This window comes from Phyllostomus discolor, chromosome 3 (assembly GCF_004126475.2).
Source record: "Phyllostomus discolor isolate MPI-MPIP mPhyDis1 chromosome 3, mPhyDis1.pri.v3, whole genome shotgun sequence".
Lineage (NCBI taxonomy): Eukaryota > Metazoa > Chordata > Mammalia > Chiroptera > Phyllostomidae > Phyllostomus > Phyllostomus discolor.
This window is the reverse complement of record NC_040905.2, coordinates 60708626-60726564: the sequence shown is the minus strand read 5'-3', so window position 1 is coordinate 60726564 and position 17939 is coordinate 60708626. Positions and strand designations below refer to the sequence as shown.

Genomic DNA, 17939 nt, shown 5'->3' with positions numbered 1-17939 from the left:
AATTAGTAAAAAAAAGTCAGATGTTCATATGCCTGAGGACTAGCTGAAATACTTTTTGTAATTATATTGTCCCTGCTACTATATCAACTAAGCCTTTCCCATTCTAGAATTTTTTTATTGTTATATAGATTTTTTGAGGTGAAAGAGTATATGGAAAGCTATAGCAAAAATCTTCAAGTTGATTCTGTGTTAATATCCCAAACAGGAGGAAGGAAGTTTGTCAGTAACATAGAATGGTTCTAATGCATAGAAATCTTGTTCTTATACATAGGAGTAGTGTTTTGGATGTAACAGCATTCATTGCCCTGTCATTTTTTTGTTTTTCTCAATCATAGCAACTCATCATTCTTTGGGAAAAATAAAAACAGCTGATTTCTAAATACTTTAGTATATAGTATAGTTAGTATGCTATATGCTTTGAAATTAAAACTTTTTTAGCTTATATCCTTCTTTTATTTTGTAGTAACTGCATGTGAACTTTATTGTGGTAATTTTATACATAGTGAATATTTAAATACGATGTCTTTTTAATCTAGATAAAGTTATTTTATTATTTTGGTTTTACCTTTCCTTGTGTTTCTCTGGTAGTTCTTAAAGAGTTGCTCTCTGTTTTGGGGATGGTGCAAGGGGACAGGTGGTGGAGACGAATGGTATTTAGGAGGCTGGCCGAGGATGAGTAATAGGGAGGAAGAAGTTGCCTCTTTCTTACTTTTAAATCAGAATAGCTCTGCTTGTTTTTATTTTTTGGACATTTTCAAAATGTATTTATAGAAAGGTTTCTATAATTTACAAAAGGCTGAGAGCCACTACTCTGTTTTTACGGTTTGTCAGTTTTCATATCACAGCTAAGGTGAATTCTTAGATTTTCAGGTTGGACAGTATCACTCTACTCAATGTTGTTAATACTTCAGTTATATTTCTTGCAGGTATTTTATTTATATTGATATAAGGCTTTTATTTTACCCAAGTAATAATTGATATTGTGCATGGCAAAGCTCTGAGATCTGCATCCCATTATCTGCTTTTAAATCTTATTTATTAAATTTTTTAAACTAAGTCAATTAGGGTGATGTTGTTAATAAAATTTTGCAGGTTTTTAACACTTCTATAATGTCTCATCTGTGTATGGCATTGTGTGTTTGCTACCCAAAGTCAAATCTCTTTCCATCACTGTATACTTGAACCCCTTTACCCTTTACTACCCCCCTTCTTTCTGGTAACCACCACACTGTTTTTTGTCTATGAATTTTGTTTATTTTTCCTGTTTTTTCATTTATTGCTTTCAGTTTTATGTACCATATATGAGTGAAATCATATTGTTACTGACTTTTCCATCTGACATCTTTTACTTATCATAATATTCTCAAGATCTATCCATGTTATCACAATCTTTCCTTATGGCTGAGCAGTATTCCACTATGTATATGGACCACATCCTCTTTATCCAGTCGTCTATCAAGAGACACTTCAGTTGCTTCTATGTCTTGGCCATCATTAATAATGCTGCAATGAACATAGGGGTACATATATATTATGAATAAATGTTTTCAAATTTTTCAGGTAGATGCTCAAGAAGGGGGTAGCTGGTATATTCTTAATTTTTAGTGTAAAATTAAAGGTCCTGAAATTGTATTCATATCATCGTGAGGACACCCTTTTTTAAAAAAACAGTAGCATTCTGCCTATAAGTGGACTGTTTTGTAATATATATTTAATTAACTCTGTGGCGCGTCTTTGGTTGACGGTGGGGGTGAGGATTGGAACCATCTCCACAATGCCCCCTGAGATTTCTTCCTTGGAGCTAGTGTCTCCATATATCACAATTTGAAAATCAAATCACAGATATTCCAATTCTTATATTTTAGATATTTCATAACTTGGTTATCAAAAATTATGAATATTTCATGTTGGAGAAGTAGCGCATATCAGATAAATTTCCACAATACTTCTGAGGTTGCCATAGTTAGTAATTTTAACAATCTTCATTGCATAATATATTACTTGGAATAGGAAATAGTATATCTATAGCCAAGTACTAATTATTCAGTGTCTGATTGTGCACTTTGAGAGTTGCTCATACTTGTTTCTTCTTTTATCTTTTCTCATATGCATCTTTTTGCAGAAAAGGAGTGAGGAAAGTAGGTGACACTTTAAATCATTTAATCATTAATTGCAGGGGCGGATCAAGGGGGAAAATTTTAAGGAGTCAATCACTCTCAAGGTTGTGCAGTACTTGTAGGACACTGAGTGTTAGTGCCTCCTTAAATTTTATACCCTAGCACCTCACTGATCTCTTCATGGCTCCTTTGACTGATGGAGATGTACTGCCAAAAAGTTTTATGGAGAGCAGTTTGGGAGTCACTGGTCTATAGGTTCAAATTTTACTATGTGTCAGAATCCCCTGGTGAAACAAATTATCCTGGACCAGTCCCAGATTTTCATTCAGAAGATCTGGTTGGGTCTGAGTATGTACATATCTCAGGTGATGTTTATGCTGCTAATCTGGGCACTGCGCTAGAACCACTGGTGTAAATTAATCCTCTTTGGAGTGGTAAGGGTTTATTTATAACTTTCAGGATATAGGTATAATTGATAAGTTACAAATTGTAAATTGATATTTAGTAAAACAGAGAGTAAGAAGTCCTAGAAAATGTTTTGTAATAAAATCAGTAGAATTAAAAGTTTATTCAGTCATTTGTTTTGTTTTCCTTTTTTATTGAATTTATTGGGGTGACACTGGTTAACAGAATTATACAGGTTTCAGGTGCACAGTTCCACAACTCATCATCTGCACACTATGGAGTGTGTTTATGAGAGTATGATGAATGAAAATAAATCTACACTGATACATGCAAAAAATGAAACTAGTCTACCTTCTTACACCACACACAAGAAAAACTAAAAATGAATTAAGACTTAAATGGAAGGCTCAAAATCATAAAATCTGAGAAGAAAACAGGCAGCAAAACCATGGAGATTTCTCATAGTAATATTTTTCTGATACACTTCCTTCGGCAAGGGAATCAAAATAAAAAATAAGCAGAACCTTTTTAGTTTGATAGTTCCATTTGACTGATACATCAAGAAACAGCACTATAAACTTGAATGTGAAATAGCAAATATAAGCAACACTAAAAGTATTGAGAGTGATTGTATCTAAGGAACAGAACTAATAGATGGCAAAGGATTAGAAAAGGATAATTCATTCTTTGGATATGTACCTTTTGCTTTTACTTGACTTTAAGATTATATACATGTATCCTCTGATGTTTTACAGTTTATTTTAATAAATTTTAAGTGCAGATTTGTTTATTTTTACATTTTAATTGAATTTATTGGGGAGACATTGGTTAATAAAATTATATAGATTTCAAGTATACGGTTCTGCAACACATCATCTGTTTATTGTATTGTGTGTTCACCAGCCTAAGTCAAGTGTCCTTCCACCACCATTAATTCCCTCTTTACCCTCTCCTATCTCCCCACCCCCCTTTCTCTCTGGTAACCATCACACTGTTTGTTGTCTGTGTCTGTGATTTTTTTGTTTTTGCTTAATCCCTTCACCTTTTTCACCAAGTCCCCACCCAACTGCCCTCCCTTCAGACAGCTATCAGTCTGTTCTCTATATCTGTGGATCTATTTCTACTTTGTTTATAATGAGACTCCACATATAATTGAAATCATACGGTATTTGTCTTTCTGTTGGGCTTATTTCAGTTAGCATACTTTCCAGATGCATCCATGCTGTCACAAAAAGTAAGATTTCTTTCTTTTTTATGGCCCAGTATTATTCCATTGTGTAAATGGACCACAGTTTTTTTATCCACTCATCCACTGATGAGTGTTTGGGTTGCTTCCAAATCTTAGTTATTGTAAATGACACTTCAGTGAACATAGGGATGCAAACAGGGTAAGGCAAAAGTAGAATTACAGTTGTTCATATAGAAAATAATACTATAATTGATAAACAATAATACAATGAACTCTTGTTTCACATACTCAAAGCTGTAAACCTACTTTTGCCCTACTCTGCATATTCTTCCAAATTAGTATTTTGGGTTTCTTTGGATATATTCCTAGAAGTGAAATTGATGGGTCATAAGGCAGTTCTCTTTTTAATTTTTCAAGGACTCTCCATATTGTTTTCCACAGTGGCTGCACCAGTCTACATTCCCACCAACAGTGCACTAGGGTTCCCTTTTCTCCACATCCTCACCAGGCTTTGTTGTTTGTTGATTGTTTATGATGGCCATTTTGACCAGTGTGTGGTGATATCGCCGTGGTTTTAATTTGCATCTCTCTGATGATTAGTGATGGTACGTATCTTTTCAAATGTATATTAGCCATCTTTATGTCCTCTTTGGAGAAGTGTCTATTCAGATCCTTGGCTTATGTTTTAATTGGATTTTTTTTTTTTGGTGTTGAGCTTTATAAGTTCTGTTATGGATAGACAAGAATCTCTTTACCATCCTCAGTTTTTAGATTAAATCAGCAAGCAAACTTTATAATATCACTGCTTCTTTAATATTGCTTATGGCTGAACCAAGTAGGCACTGTGCTTGTTTTCTTGCTGTTTGTTTTCATGGAATTTTTAATTTTGTAGGATTTAAAATATTTTTCTTTGAGTTTATTGTTAAGTCAGCTCTTTTAGCCTCTTAGTATTTTTTTAAAACTTTTTTAATTAAAAAAATTTTTTAAAGACTTTATTTTTTTTAGAGAGGGAAGGGAGGGAGATAGATAGAGACAAACATCAGTGTGCAGTTGCTGGGGGTCATGACATGCAACCCAGGCATGTACCCTGGCTGGGAATCGAACCTGCGACACTTTGGTTCACAGCCCACGCTCAATCCACTGAGCTACACCAGCCAGGGCTAGTATTTTTTTACATGGTTAAATTTATCAGATAATCTTCCAGTTTTAAGCTTTTTAGAGAATGCTCTTTTGGAATTCTGTGGACTTTTGTTCCATTCTTGACTGGTCATTTTCAAAACCTGCCTTCCTGTCTTTCTCATTATGGGACTCCCCTTAGATTCTTTCTTATCTGTTTCCTGGATCTAATGAACCTCACTTTTGGAGAAATGCCTTCATTTTGTTGGAGTCATCAAAGAGTGAATATAAGATAAAACTTTAAAACCATGTATTTCTGAACACTGCCTTTATTTTTTTCTTTAAATTTTCTTTTTATCCTCACCCAGGTCTGCCTTTCTCCCTTCCTCCCTTCCTCCCTTCCTCCCTTCCTCCCTTCCTTCCCTCTCTCTCTCTCTCTCTCTTTCTCTTTCTTTGACAGGGAGGAAGGTAGAGAGAGAACAACAAAAAAAAAACTATGTCAGCTGTGAGAGAGAAACATTGATTGATTGCTGCCTTGTACATGCCTTGACTAGAAATCAAATCAGAAACTTGGGTATGTGCCCCTACTGGGAATGGAACCGCAACCTTTTGGTTCACTGGATTATGTTCCAACCAACTGAGCCACACCCTCCAGGGCTGTTCACTTTTTAAAAAAAAATTAAACTAGGCATAGAATTCTAAGTCAAAAATAATTTTTGTCCTGAAATTTTAAGGCTTTGTTTCATTATATTCTAGCTTTCAGTGGTTCGATTGAAAATTTTTAATCTTTTTGTTCTCCTTTATGGAAGCTTCTTTTCCTTCTTCCTGGTGTTCAGGAAATTAATCATATTGTTTTTAAGAGATGTTCTATGCTTTAGTGTGGATTTATTTTTGTTTTTTTTTGATTCATTGTGGTAGGCATTTGATGAGTCCTTTCTATGTCATGATTCTTAATTCTTTTTTTTTTTTTACCCTTGCTCAAAAACTTTTTTTCATTGCTTTTAGAGAGAGAGAAAGGGAGAAATAGAAACATTGCTGTGAGAGGGAAACACTGTGTGGTTGCTTCCTTGTGTGCCTACATCTGGGATCACAGGTGCCTGGACGGGGAATGGAACCCTCAGTCCTTTGGTTACAAGGACGATGCTCCCACCAACTGAACCACATGGCCAGGGCTCATGATTCTGAATTCTGAGAAAAAAATTTTGTGGTGTTTCTTGGTCATTTAAATCTCCCTTTTTCTAGCATTTCTATCATGTGGTTTCAGAGTTCCAGATGGGGTCTCTAATTGTCTTATCTAATTGTTTACACTTTCTTTTCTTTTTTTTTAAATGAATGTTTTTATGTAACAAAAATTAAACAGAATTTTTTTTAAAAAACTAAACTTAAATACATTGGATAATAGTTATAGTCAACAATATGCTCTAAGAATGGGAATAAAAGCTAATTGGTTCCTTTTGGTACCACTAACACAGAAGACCTTAGTTGTAAACAAGTAGGATGATGCAATCTATGACATAATTAAAACTGGGTAAACCACAACAGGTGTGTTTCTCAAAGAGTTTGGCAAGCATTTGTCCATGTCTATTAAATCTACTGAGCAAATGGGTTGGCATGAATAGTTATATCCTTAATGTACACATCATTAAGAGGTCAGTATGTCTTCTCATTTACTGGTAACTTCTCCAATTCATCTAGAGTCTCCAGACCATCTATTACCTTTCCAAATACTGTGTATTTCATGTCCAAATGTGGCTGCTTGCCACAGGTAATAAACTGAGATCCATTGGTATTTGGGCCATTATTAGCCATAGATACAACACTTCTAACATTGTGCTTAAGATATTCACTGTGTTCATCCTCAAATTTCTTGCCCCAGATACTGTTACCTCCTCTCCCGTACCTGTGGGATCTCCTGTTTGAACCATGAAGCCCTTTATATTTCTATGAAATATACAGCCATTGTAGTAATTACTGGCACAAAGAGCCAGGAAATTTTCACAGGTTTTGGGTGTCCTCTCACAGAAGATTTCTATTTTAATATCACCTACATCTGTATGCAGTGTTACCAACATTTTTCTTCTTGATGGTTACTTTTACTTAATTTCTCCCAGTCTCATCTAGAGAAGCTCAAAAACGAATTTGCCCACTTCGGTAAGCAGAGCTGTTGCTAAAACTTTCAGAAAAGGTGAATTGCAGATGCCCCCACAGGTGTGTAGATTCGAAATTAGTTTCTTCAGCTACACTTTCTTTTCCATCTCTTTTGACTCTGGTTTCTGGGAGGTTACCTACTCTTTTTAATCCTTTGATAGAATTTTTAAAGTTCTATCACATTTGGGTATGGAGCTCTTTTTTTAGTTTGTAGACTTCTTCATAGTACCCCTGGCTGAGCTTTGCAGCTCTTTCTTCCCTTTTCATGGTCTGCATATGTTTCTTGAAAGAAGAAACCTCTGATCTCTTATGGAGCTGGCTGTACAGCATTTTTTAGTTTGGGGGTTTGTGGGGGTTTTTCCGGGGGGGCGGTAACTGCACCTTGTGTGAACTTAAAACTAGTACCTGTTTTTAGACTCAAGGCTACCCCTACATTTCAAGATAATTGGCACCCCAATTTCTGAGTTTTTCTGAAATTGTGTAGGTGACTTGGCTTGTTTCTAGTCATTATTTTCCTCCAGAGGCACTTAAGTCTGAATTTCCACCAGGCCAGTTCAGTCAGCTGACAGTCTTTGAAGAATTTATTGACATCTATATCCTCTGTTCTCTTCCCTCCCATTTATTTTGTCTGATAGTTAATACCACCCTTATTTTTTAAATTAATATTTTACTGTGATTTATGGAAAGAATAGTAGTTATCTAAAGTATAGCATTTTAATTACATGTTTTTTTTTTATCTGGTTGCTCCAATGGAACAAATAACACTAACCTTTACAAAGTGTTTTGTAAACCTCAAGAGACATTCTTATGTGGCAGTATCCATCGCACTAGAATATTTTAGGATTTTCTTTTAGATATAATTATGATTATAAGGAGACTAAATTAAAGAATATATAAAACTGTTGCTTATCTCTGATGTGAATTGCATACTTCAAAAGTTGATTTAGAGCTTTTTAGTTTTAAAATTACTTGTTTCCCTTTGATAAGCTGTAGCTTTACCTTCTCTCTTCTGGCTGTTCACATTTTGATTCCTCTTCTCTTAATTCATTTTGGGTTTTTCCCCCTTTTTTGACAGGCACATTTGTAAAGCTAACTGGTTACAGTATTAGGATTTTTTCCCTAAATGTATATGGAACCATTATACTGGTTATCTAAAATAGGGTTAATTTTTTTTTCAGTACTCAAGTAATAAAATTTTGGTAACACTTTCCTAACTATTGTCTTGAAGTCATAGTCTTCCAACCAAGTACTGCAAGCTCTTGCTGTTTCTACCTAAGTATTGATCGTTGTCTAAGTTAGTGAGTGGAAAATGTAATAGGATTCTATGGTTATTGATGGTTAGTAGATAATAACAAGAAGCACCATACCAATTTAGAGCATAGCTTTTATTTTTAACCATAGCAATGCCATCTAGTAGCTTGTGAGAAGTTATTTAGTATTTTATTTAGGCGCAAGCAGCATATAGTTGGCAGGAGATATGTTTAAAGTCTCAGAGACCATCAAAACCATTAAAATCCCTTGAAGCTTTTGATATACTTTTGTTCAATTGACTTATATTGCTTTGAGGCTTTTTTAATAGGCATGTTAAAGGGCTTGTGGATGTAAAGAAGGCTTATTTAAAACAAAATGAGATTTTTCTACATATAAGATTGGCATATAAATTGGTAAAAATTGTATGATATTACTAAGTTTAGTATTTGTGGAATGTAAATTGAAGCATCTTTTAGATGGCAGATTGTTATGTTTCCCAAAAGTAAATATGCATACCTTTGACCCTAATTCCATTTGAAGGAATTTATCCTAAAGTACTACACAAAGTATGTATGAGGATGCTCATCACAGTAGTTGGTAATACAACAAATACTTCTAACCACCTACTCATCCACCTGTAGGGAAACTATTGATTAAATTATTGAATATACATATTATGGAAGACTAGTTATTAAAAAGAGTGAGTTAATATGTGTAAGTATGTGTGTTTATTCATACGGAATGATATCTAGGAGTTATCAGATTAAAACACAAGAATGAAGTTATTTGTTAAAAATTATACGTGCTACACATACAACTTAACCTACATGCATATGTGGGTGTACATTGATGTTCTTGGAAGTTTATGTGAGAAAACCGTGAACTTTTTTCTTTCTTTTTTATTTTATTGTTTTCAATTACAGTTGTCTGCATTTTCTCCCCACCCCTCCCCTACGCCATCCAAACCCACTTCCCTTCCTTGCTTTCACCCTCCTCTTTGCATTTTTAATTTTTCTATTCCATTCTTTTTTTTTTTACTTTGAGCAGTTATTATACCTGTAATTTTAATTAAAACATTTTTAAGAAAACATTTTTGAGTGCTATAGGAATATTACAGTTATTCCATTCACCATCCCTAAAGAATTTAAGTGTTTTACTATAAAGCTGTAAACAACTTCTTTAAATAATTATTGCTTATTCCCATTAAAAACTAGCAGAATTTAGACCACTAAAATTTACATTTCAATTTTTAAAAAATAAATGCTAATTTTTTCCTTGTTTGAAATATGGGCTACTAAACTATAGGTTGAAACTAAGAGCACTAATTCCAAACTGTAAAAGTAAACTAAAAGAAACTAAATTAATCAAAGAAAATATAAGTTGTTACATTATAGATTTCATAAAATATTCAAGAATTCCAGGACAGGTTAAAAGCTTAGCACATTAAGGAACTGCAGGTATATGAGGCACACTACCACACTAGCCCCCATGCAGCAAAAGAAAACAATGAAATGACAGCTCCAGGGTTTGGAGAGAGGTTGTTAATGACAGCTTATTCCTTTATGATTTCAACTCTTGACAGAAGACAGGTCTGCTGGTTGCATCAATGGCAGATATATCATTACCTTCTGGCCCTGTCATGACTGAATTGGGGGCTAGGGGGGCTCAGTTCAGTTTTGAAAATCCAATTACCTTCTGGAGTTTTGATCACTGTTTCTGAGATACATGTGATTAAGCCATTCTGTGATAGCTTTTTGCATCTAGATTGTTCTGTAGTTAACTAATTATTAACTAATTAAACATATACTTTCTCTAGTGAAGTGGAGAGCTAGCTATAATAGCATAGAGCACCTTTATATCCTGACATCATCCCAAGGAAAATATTACCAGGCTTCTAATAGTTAATATTTATTCCTCCTCCTATTTTTATACCTAACTTCAAATAACTTTTAAAGTAGATGTAGGCCTTTTGACTAAGTGCAAGAGAAAAAACATTGGATTTTAAAACAATTAGGCACCATATTACATGAGAAAATACTGCTTATAAATATAATTTGGTTATAATTTATTCTTTGTATTTCTCAATTACATGCATATTTGAGTTCTTTTTATTATTATTACTATTTATTATTGTTATTTTTACTTTGTCTACCTAAAGAGTGACTCTGAAGACTTAGAGAAAGAGATGGTGTAGGTTTTGAAAGTATGTCAAAAGCCTTGGGGTTTGTGTATGATCAGAATTTCAATGGCAGTTGAGATGAATTTAAATGCATACAAGGCAAACATAAAAATCTCGCTTAATTTCTGTCGTGTTTTTCTCTTTTGAATCATTCTGTGTGTTTTTCAAATCTGCTTTACCCTTGAGTGTTGTGCTATTATAACCACGATCTGTATTTTTTCCCTTTTTATTTCATTTTAACTGCTGATCCCTTTTCTGTGGTTCTTCCTTTAATATCAGCTGAAACAGTTTGAATTGCTGAATCAAAGCTGTTTTGGGGGAGAGAGAGTGTGTAAGATTGTGCAGGGTGAGACTCTCTGGGTAGATGGTAACACCTCCTGCAGTTACAATCAATGCTGTGGACACTTTCAAAGATTGGAGAAGCCTTGACTTGCTTCAGGGTTAAATTTTTAAAATAACTTCCCTAGAGGAAAATGTCATCAATAAAATGGAATAATTAGTTGACAATCCTTGAGTAGCCTAGATTTAACAAGAAAAGATTAAAGATAGGTCAGCCTTGCATTTTTCACTGTAATTTTAATTTATTTTGGTTTTTAGCCTTTATAAACTTTTGTTTATCTTAAACAATAATTTTTAAAAAATTATTTACTTGCAGTATTTATCAGTTATCCCCTGAGTTACTTTAATTTGAAGAGAAATAAATGGAAAGAATGTCAGCCTTTACTGGTAGGAAATAGCATAAATTTTATTTGGAATCATTGAGACAGTAAATTAGGAACAGTAGGTTATTTGTTGAAGTGTATTTTGCACATTAGTTTAATGACCAAGCTTTAGATTAAATGTATTACATTTACATAATCACCAAAATAAGATTTTTTAAAAGAAAATAATGTTAAGTGAATTTAAGGGTAAATAATTATTAGTTTCCTGGGAAGTTATTCAGTAGCATTTCATGCTTGTGATGAATTTACTCACCTATTTATATGATATAAATAAAAGGTATATTTTTAGCTAATAAAATCTTTTAAAAATAAATAAAAGTTATATTTTAAAATATTAAGTTCTAGATAAATTACCTATTTCTGTATATTAGAAATTATAACTAATGCCTAATTATAAGTTGAAGATTTAATGTGAAAATGACACATCTATTACTTATTTTTATTTGCAACATAATGTTAAATTAAGATTGACTTTCAACAGAAATTCAGGGTCGTAACAGGTCAGTATTTTAATTCATTTTCCTAGACATAAAACATATTAATACTAAAAATTTGCAGGAAAGTGTTAAAAGATTTAGGTATAATACATTGGCATACTTTGTAAATTTAGTATCATGTTCTATTTTTAAAATTTTTTTAAATTTTATTATATTTTTTTCATTACCATTTATCTTCTTTATACCCTCCTCCAACCCTACCCACTCCCTACTCCTACCTGCAGTCACTGTACTATTGTTTGTGTCTGTGAGTTCTTTTTCTGTTTTGCTTGATCCCTCTACTCCCCACCACCCTGTTCCCCAAACTGTCAGCCTGTTTTCTATCTATGACTCTGTTTTGTGTGTTAGTTCAGTTTGTTCATTAGATTCCTAATATGAATGAAATCATGTGATAATTGTCATTCTCTCACTGGCTTATTTCACTTATAATATTCTCCATGTCCATCCATGCTGTTGGAAGGGTAAAATTTTCTTCTTTTTTTATGGCCAGGTAGTATTCCATTGTGTAAATAAATGTACCATAACTGTTTTATCCACTCATCTACTCATGGACACTTGGGCTGTTTCCAGATCTTGCCTGTTGTAAATAATGCTGCTATGAACATAGGGGTGCTTTTATTGTTTTGAATTGGTTGGTGTTTTGGGATTCATTCTTAGGATATATTACCAGCATGGGAATTGCTGGGTCAAAAGGCAGTTCCATTTTTAATTTTATATTTTACAATAAATAAACTTGTATTAGTTTACTTCAGTGTTAAACTTAGTATCTGTAAACTGTAAGTATGCATTCAGGTGTCAGCAATCTTAGGGACTATGTGTTGCTTCTGTTGATAATACTTATGGAAAAGGTGAAGGTGCCTTGTTTCTTAAACGGATGCAGTACATGATGACTATGCCTCATGAAACTTGAAGTAGTAGTAATAAAATGTAGTATTAATAAAAATAAAAAGGACAAGTTAAGTATTGTGTTAGTAAACAGCACACATAGTATGGTGTTAGGTATGCATCATGCAATTTTAAAAAAAACTCTGATATCATTTTAGGGACATTTACATTTGATTTTACTAAATCATAAGATTTAAGACAATTTAGTTTAGGAATACCCTATAGAAATCTATTAAATAGTTATAGCAAACTTTTTTATTTTACCTGGAGTTTAAATTGTAATGAACATACATATGGTAATTTAAATTCTGAATGGAAATATGTTATTTCATGATTTATTTTATATATCAAAACTGCAGAATGAAATATTCTCTTATCATCACTGGAGAAAATGAAATACATAAGGAGATCTTCTTTGGCCTTTATTTCTGTAGTAACACAGTGATAATGATAAATAATACAAGTGTATCTCTAAAGAGAATTTATTTTAAAAATCAGAGAAAAGACTAATGGAGCAACTCAACCTTGCTTTTCTTTTTGATAAAGAAGACCATTGCTTTTTAAATAATTTTTACAGTTTTTAAATTTTTAATGGTGTGATTGAAGCTTTTAAAAGAGTTTCAAGTTGTCTTTGTGCCTGGTTAAAATAATTCTATTAAATTGTTTTATTTATGGTTGTTTATAGAGATTGGAAACTCAGTTAAAATTAATGGACATCATTTAAAATATGGAGTTATATGTATAGCATTATGTATTTCTGTTATAGTGCAGCTTGAACATGGGATGGTAAATAACAACTCACTTTAATATAAGGGGAAGGGTTGTCAGGAACATGTATTAAGGACACATAGACAAACCAAGGGGGGTAGGATTGAGGGTGGGATGTGTGGATGGCTGTGGTGGGAGTGGTGTGGGGAAATGAGAGGACAACTGTACTTGAACAATAATAAAAAAGAAAGAAAAAAGAATCAGTTTATTTTTTATTATTAAAAATGGGTGTTTTGAAATATTTGCATTATATATACATATATATGTCTGTATATGTTAATATTCCAAATTACTAACCCAGTAGTTTTGATTAAAAAAAAAACATTATTTGAAAGACTTGTCAATTCTATTGGGAAATGAGTACTTGCTTATTCATATCATGGGCTGCATATTTGAATAAAATTATCTTTCTTACAATGAATTGATCTTGAAAATATTTAAGAGAACATTTATCCAGAGAAACACATGCCAAGAATCTTTTTGAACTTTCTTAAGGAAAGTTTAATGTACTTATTAGTTTGCATATTCTGATAGTAAGGAAATGTCTTTTCATTGAGTTTTTCCTACACATTTGCTTAATATTGTAATGGTTTGAAAATGTACTGCCCTTTTGAACAGTGTGTGGTGTTTGTGTTCAAAAATTTAAAAAAGTTAAATACTTCTATCAAAACAGACTTAAACTATTGGTAATTGTCATTTTTCCAGAAATTAACAAATTAGAACATCAAAGTCTGTATAGAGGTATGTGGTAGGATATTTGCTGCTTCGGGCATTTTCTCTTCATCCAGGATGCTGTTTTTTAGTTTCTCTCACTTTCTGCCTGTGGCACTGTATGGTGGAATTCAGACATGCTCTTTCCCTCCAAGGAGTCTCAGGGGTGGGGAATAACTGATACAAAATTAATAAATGGTGTTGCTTTTTCACTATCACCCATCCAAGGCAATTTGCAGTATTCACTTTAGAGGAAAAAAATTGCATTGTGTAGGAAGCATTTACAACAATACATTAACAAGTTTAAAGCCGTGAGCCAATTCTAAAAAGGAAATGTATTTTGAGATAGTCAATACTATAAACAATTAAGACTGCTGACCCAGTAGTTTCTTAAGCCTCCTGCTTTTATTATTTTGGTATAATAAATCACAAAATTTAATTTTTAAAGTGAAAACCTAGTATAGTACTTGTATTTTATGATGACTAAATTAAATCAATTAATCCATTTAGCCAGACAGGCAGTTTAGCTGTTCGAGTTTGTCAATTAGAAATTTTATTTTTAATCTACAGGTGAGTCATTTTGCTTAAGCATTTTGTTACAATATACTACAATTTTATTTCTATACTACAGTAGAAACAATTTTATAAGAGAGAATGGTGTTAACCTATTATATGTATTCTTCATGAAACTCAAATCTTTATAAACACCATAGGCTGTGGGATTTAAGATTGCTTTTGAAAAGGATATATATATATAAATATACATTAATATATTAGTAATATTAATATATTATATATTACATCATTGTGTATATAGTCTTAATTCCTTTTTCCTGTGTAATCCCCGAGCACTCTTTCATTAGCTCTAATATTCCTCCTTTATAAGGTCTTTATTTCCTTGCATTTAGATACATTTGAATTGTTTTATGATAATTTTAACATTAAGAATTGTTTCAAAGAAGCATTTAGAAGAAGCCCCATCATTGTCTCATATTGATTTTCTACAATTCAATTTGTTACTTTTTTTTAAGATTTTATTTATTTATTTTTAGAGAGGGAAGGGAGGGAGATAGAGAGAGAGAGAGAGACATCAATGTGCGGTTGCTGGGGGCTGTGGCCTGCAACTCAGGCATGTACCCTGACTGGGAATCAAACCTGCGACACTTTGGTTCGCACCCCATGCTCAATGCACTGAGCTACGCCAGCCAGGGCTCAGTTTGTTACTTTTTTCATGTACAGGAATTATATAGTTAAGCCTCCTAAAACCTGTAGTTTAGGAAGTATACTATTACTTTGTTTAGAATATATACACCACCCTGCATCTTGTAATAGCAATCTTACTTTGTCAAATTGTGTGGGTGTGCTTCTGTTTCCCACTAAACTATTGAGCTTATTGAGGGCAGGGACCATATGCCTGGCAGTATAGTTTAGTGGATAAAGACATAGGCTTTGGGGTTAAATATTCCTTGTTAGCAGCTTTAGCTTTCCTAAAACATTCTCCTTATAAGCATTTTTAGTCACTAGTTTTAGTGACTTAATAGTTGTGTGATATGGTCAATTATTTTGGACTGTTTAGTCTTACTTTTTAATTCATAAAATGATTATATAGTAATACAAACTCAGAGCATTATCCTGAAGATTAAATGACTAATGTTTGATAAGCACCTACCACTGTGCCTAAAGCTGATTTTTAATACATTGTATGGGTGGAGGGATAAATGAATTTTTATTAGCAAAAGAGAAATATAGGAAATGAAGGTGGGGAGGTACAGGGTAGAGGAGAATAAAGGGAAGAAAAAAATGAGACAAACTGTAACAGCATAATCAATGAAACATACTTAAAAAATAACGAAAGAGAGAAATATGATGGCTTATTGGCAGGCACCATTCTTTTCATTAAATCTATTAAAAGAAAATAGTATGTGATTTCAGTTCCTCTGTTCTTAAATAGGAACACGATGTGTACAAGTTTTTACTAATAATAGCTGTCATACAGGAGTACTTAATGAATGTTAACAGCAAGGAAGGTAGAGATGGTGATTATTTAGTGTTTTGATTTGGTTTTGGTTTATTTACTGCATTTTCCTCTACCAATCCTGCCACTGTGTATACTGTTTCTATAATAGAATGACTGGGTCTTTTCTGGGCGTGTAGATGGATTGGCAATGATTTTTCTGATCCATATTATCAACTATTCTAAGGGCCCAAAGGGCATGGGATTAAGTGGGTTTTAGCAGTGACTTTGAGGTGTAGATAGACTTCTAATATCACCCTCCAGGAATAACTGCACCTAGAAAGTAGAAATGTAAGCTTTCTGAAAATGACTTAACTCAAAGTTGTTAATGGCAAAAATTTTATTCTAACTTTGTTACTCTGTGAAATCCACCCTTTTATCCATCCATTGATCTTACAGTTCATCTATAGATCCATCAAGTATTTATTGAGGGCAAAGCTACCTTAAGTTCAGGGAGGTAATTAAGAAAACATAGTGCCTGCCCTCAAGACATTCTGGTTTAGTGAGGGAGACAGGGAAATTCAGTACAGTGTGATGTGTACCCAAATCCATAAGCATAAGGTCCCATATTAAAGGCATCTCTTAATGCTCTCTGTGTAAAAATGCTCTCCAAAAGAAGTGATGTTAACATAAAATCCTCAAGTATGAGGAGGCACTTGGAGGTGAGAGAGGTATTCTAGATAGAGGGATTAGTTAAATAAAGCTTTCCCATAGGGTTTGATATGAAAGGGAGAGTATAGACTGAGGCTGCAGAGATCAGGGTCTGAATGTGTCCTCTTGATATAATTGTAAATTGTCTTAAGGGTTATAGAAGAGTGTTGAATGGTTTCTCAACAGGGAAATGAAGTGGTCAAAATTGTGTTTTAGAAAGCTAATTCTGGCACAAGCCTGAAGAGTAGATCTGATGACCAGCAAGATACTATTAAAGTAATATATAGTGAGCAAAAATAATAGACTGAATTGAGAAATCAGTGGGCATGTATGTAACTAGAGAGATACAAGAGATACTGTGATGACTGATTTTATGTGGGGAGTGAAAGATTGAAAGAATCAAATATGACACTTGGGTTTCTGAGTTCTGAGTAAGGGAAATGGTGGTATCATTGAGTTGAGGGTTGCTGAAGAGGAGATCTTTTAACATTGAGGGAGTTGAGAATCTAATCTTAGACATGCTGTTTTCAAGTACGTATGCCACCATACTTTTTCCAAGCCATTTGTTTGACAGAATGCCTGTGACACCACTTTTTGACCTTCTGTAATATTTCTCTGTTGCAGTGATAGGTATGCTGGGTCATGCAGGTGCTTGGAAGAGTGAACTTAGTCATGAATCTAAGTCCCTTGTTATAAAATTACAGTTAAAAGAATAACTGTAACATTAACAGTATCTCAATACCAAACAGAGTAATTTGTACTGTGATTTAACTTGCTGTTACTTTTATATTTTCTTTCTCTGGCATATTTGTTGAAATGCTACTAAGTTAGGAGCTCATTGTCTTATAAAACCTGAGACTAAGACTGAAAAAACAATGTGTTTAGTTGGATGAAATTTCTTTACCACAATTTTATAATGATTTAGAAAGATATAAAATATATGTATTTTTAATGTGGTCACATTCAACATTTAAACTATTCTATAAGCCCTGGCTCAGTGGATTGAGTGCCAGCCTGTGAACCAAGGGGTTGCTGGTTTGATTTCCACTTGAGGCACATGCCTGGGTTGCTGACCTGGTCCCCAGTTGGAGGTGCACAAGAGCAACTACACGTTGATGTTTATCTCCCCCTCTTTCTCCTTCCCTTTCCATCTCTCTGAAAATAGGTAAATACAATCTTTAAAAATATATATTCTACAATATTGTTCATGCTCTTCTCTCCCAAAGCAATGACTGCTGTATTTAACTTTTGAAATTTGCATCATAGGGAGGATGTATTTTTTAATG

At 33.3% G+C, this 17939-nt stretch overlaps 1 protein-coding gene and 1 pseudogene across 5 annotated transcripts in view; one reads left to right on the top strand and one right to left on the bottom strand.

Moving 5' to 3' along the window:
* FAM172A (family with sequence similarity 172 member A) overlaps window positions 1-17939 on the top strand; it is a 410616-nt gene that overhangs the window by 89714 nt on the left and 302963 nt on the right. The window lies entirely within an intron of this gene.
* Window positions 6183-7058, bottom strand: LOC114512486 (annotated as a pseudogene).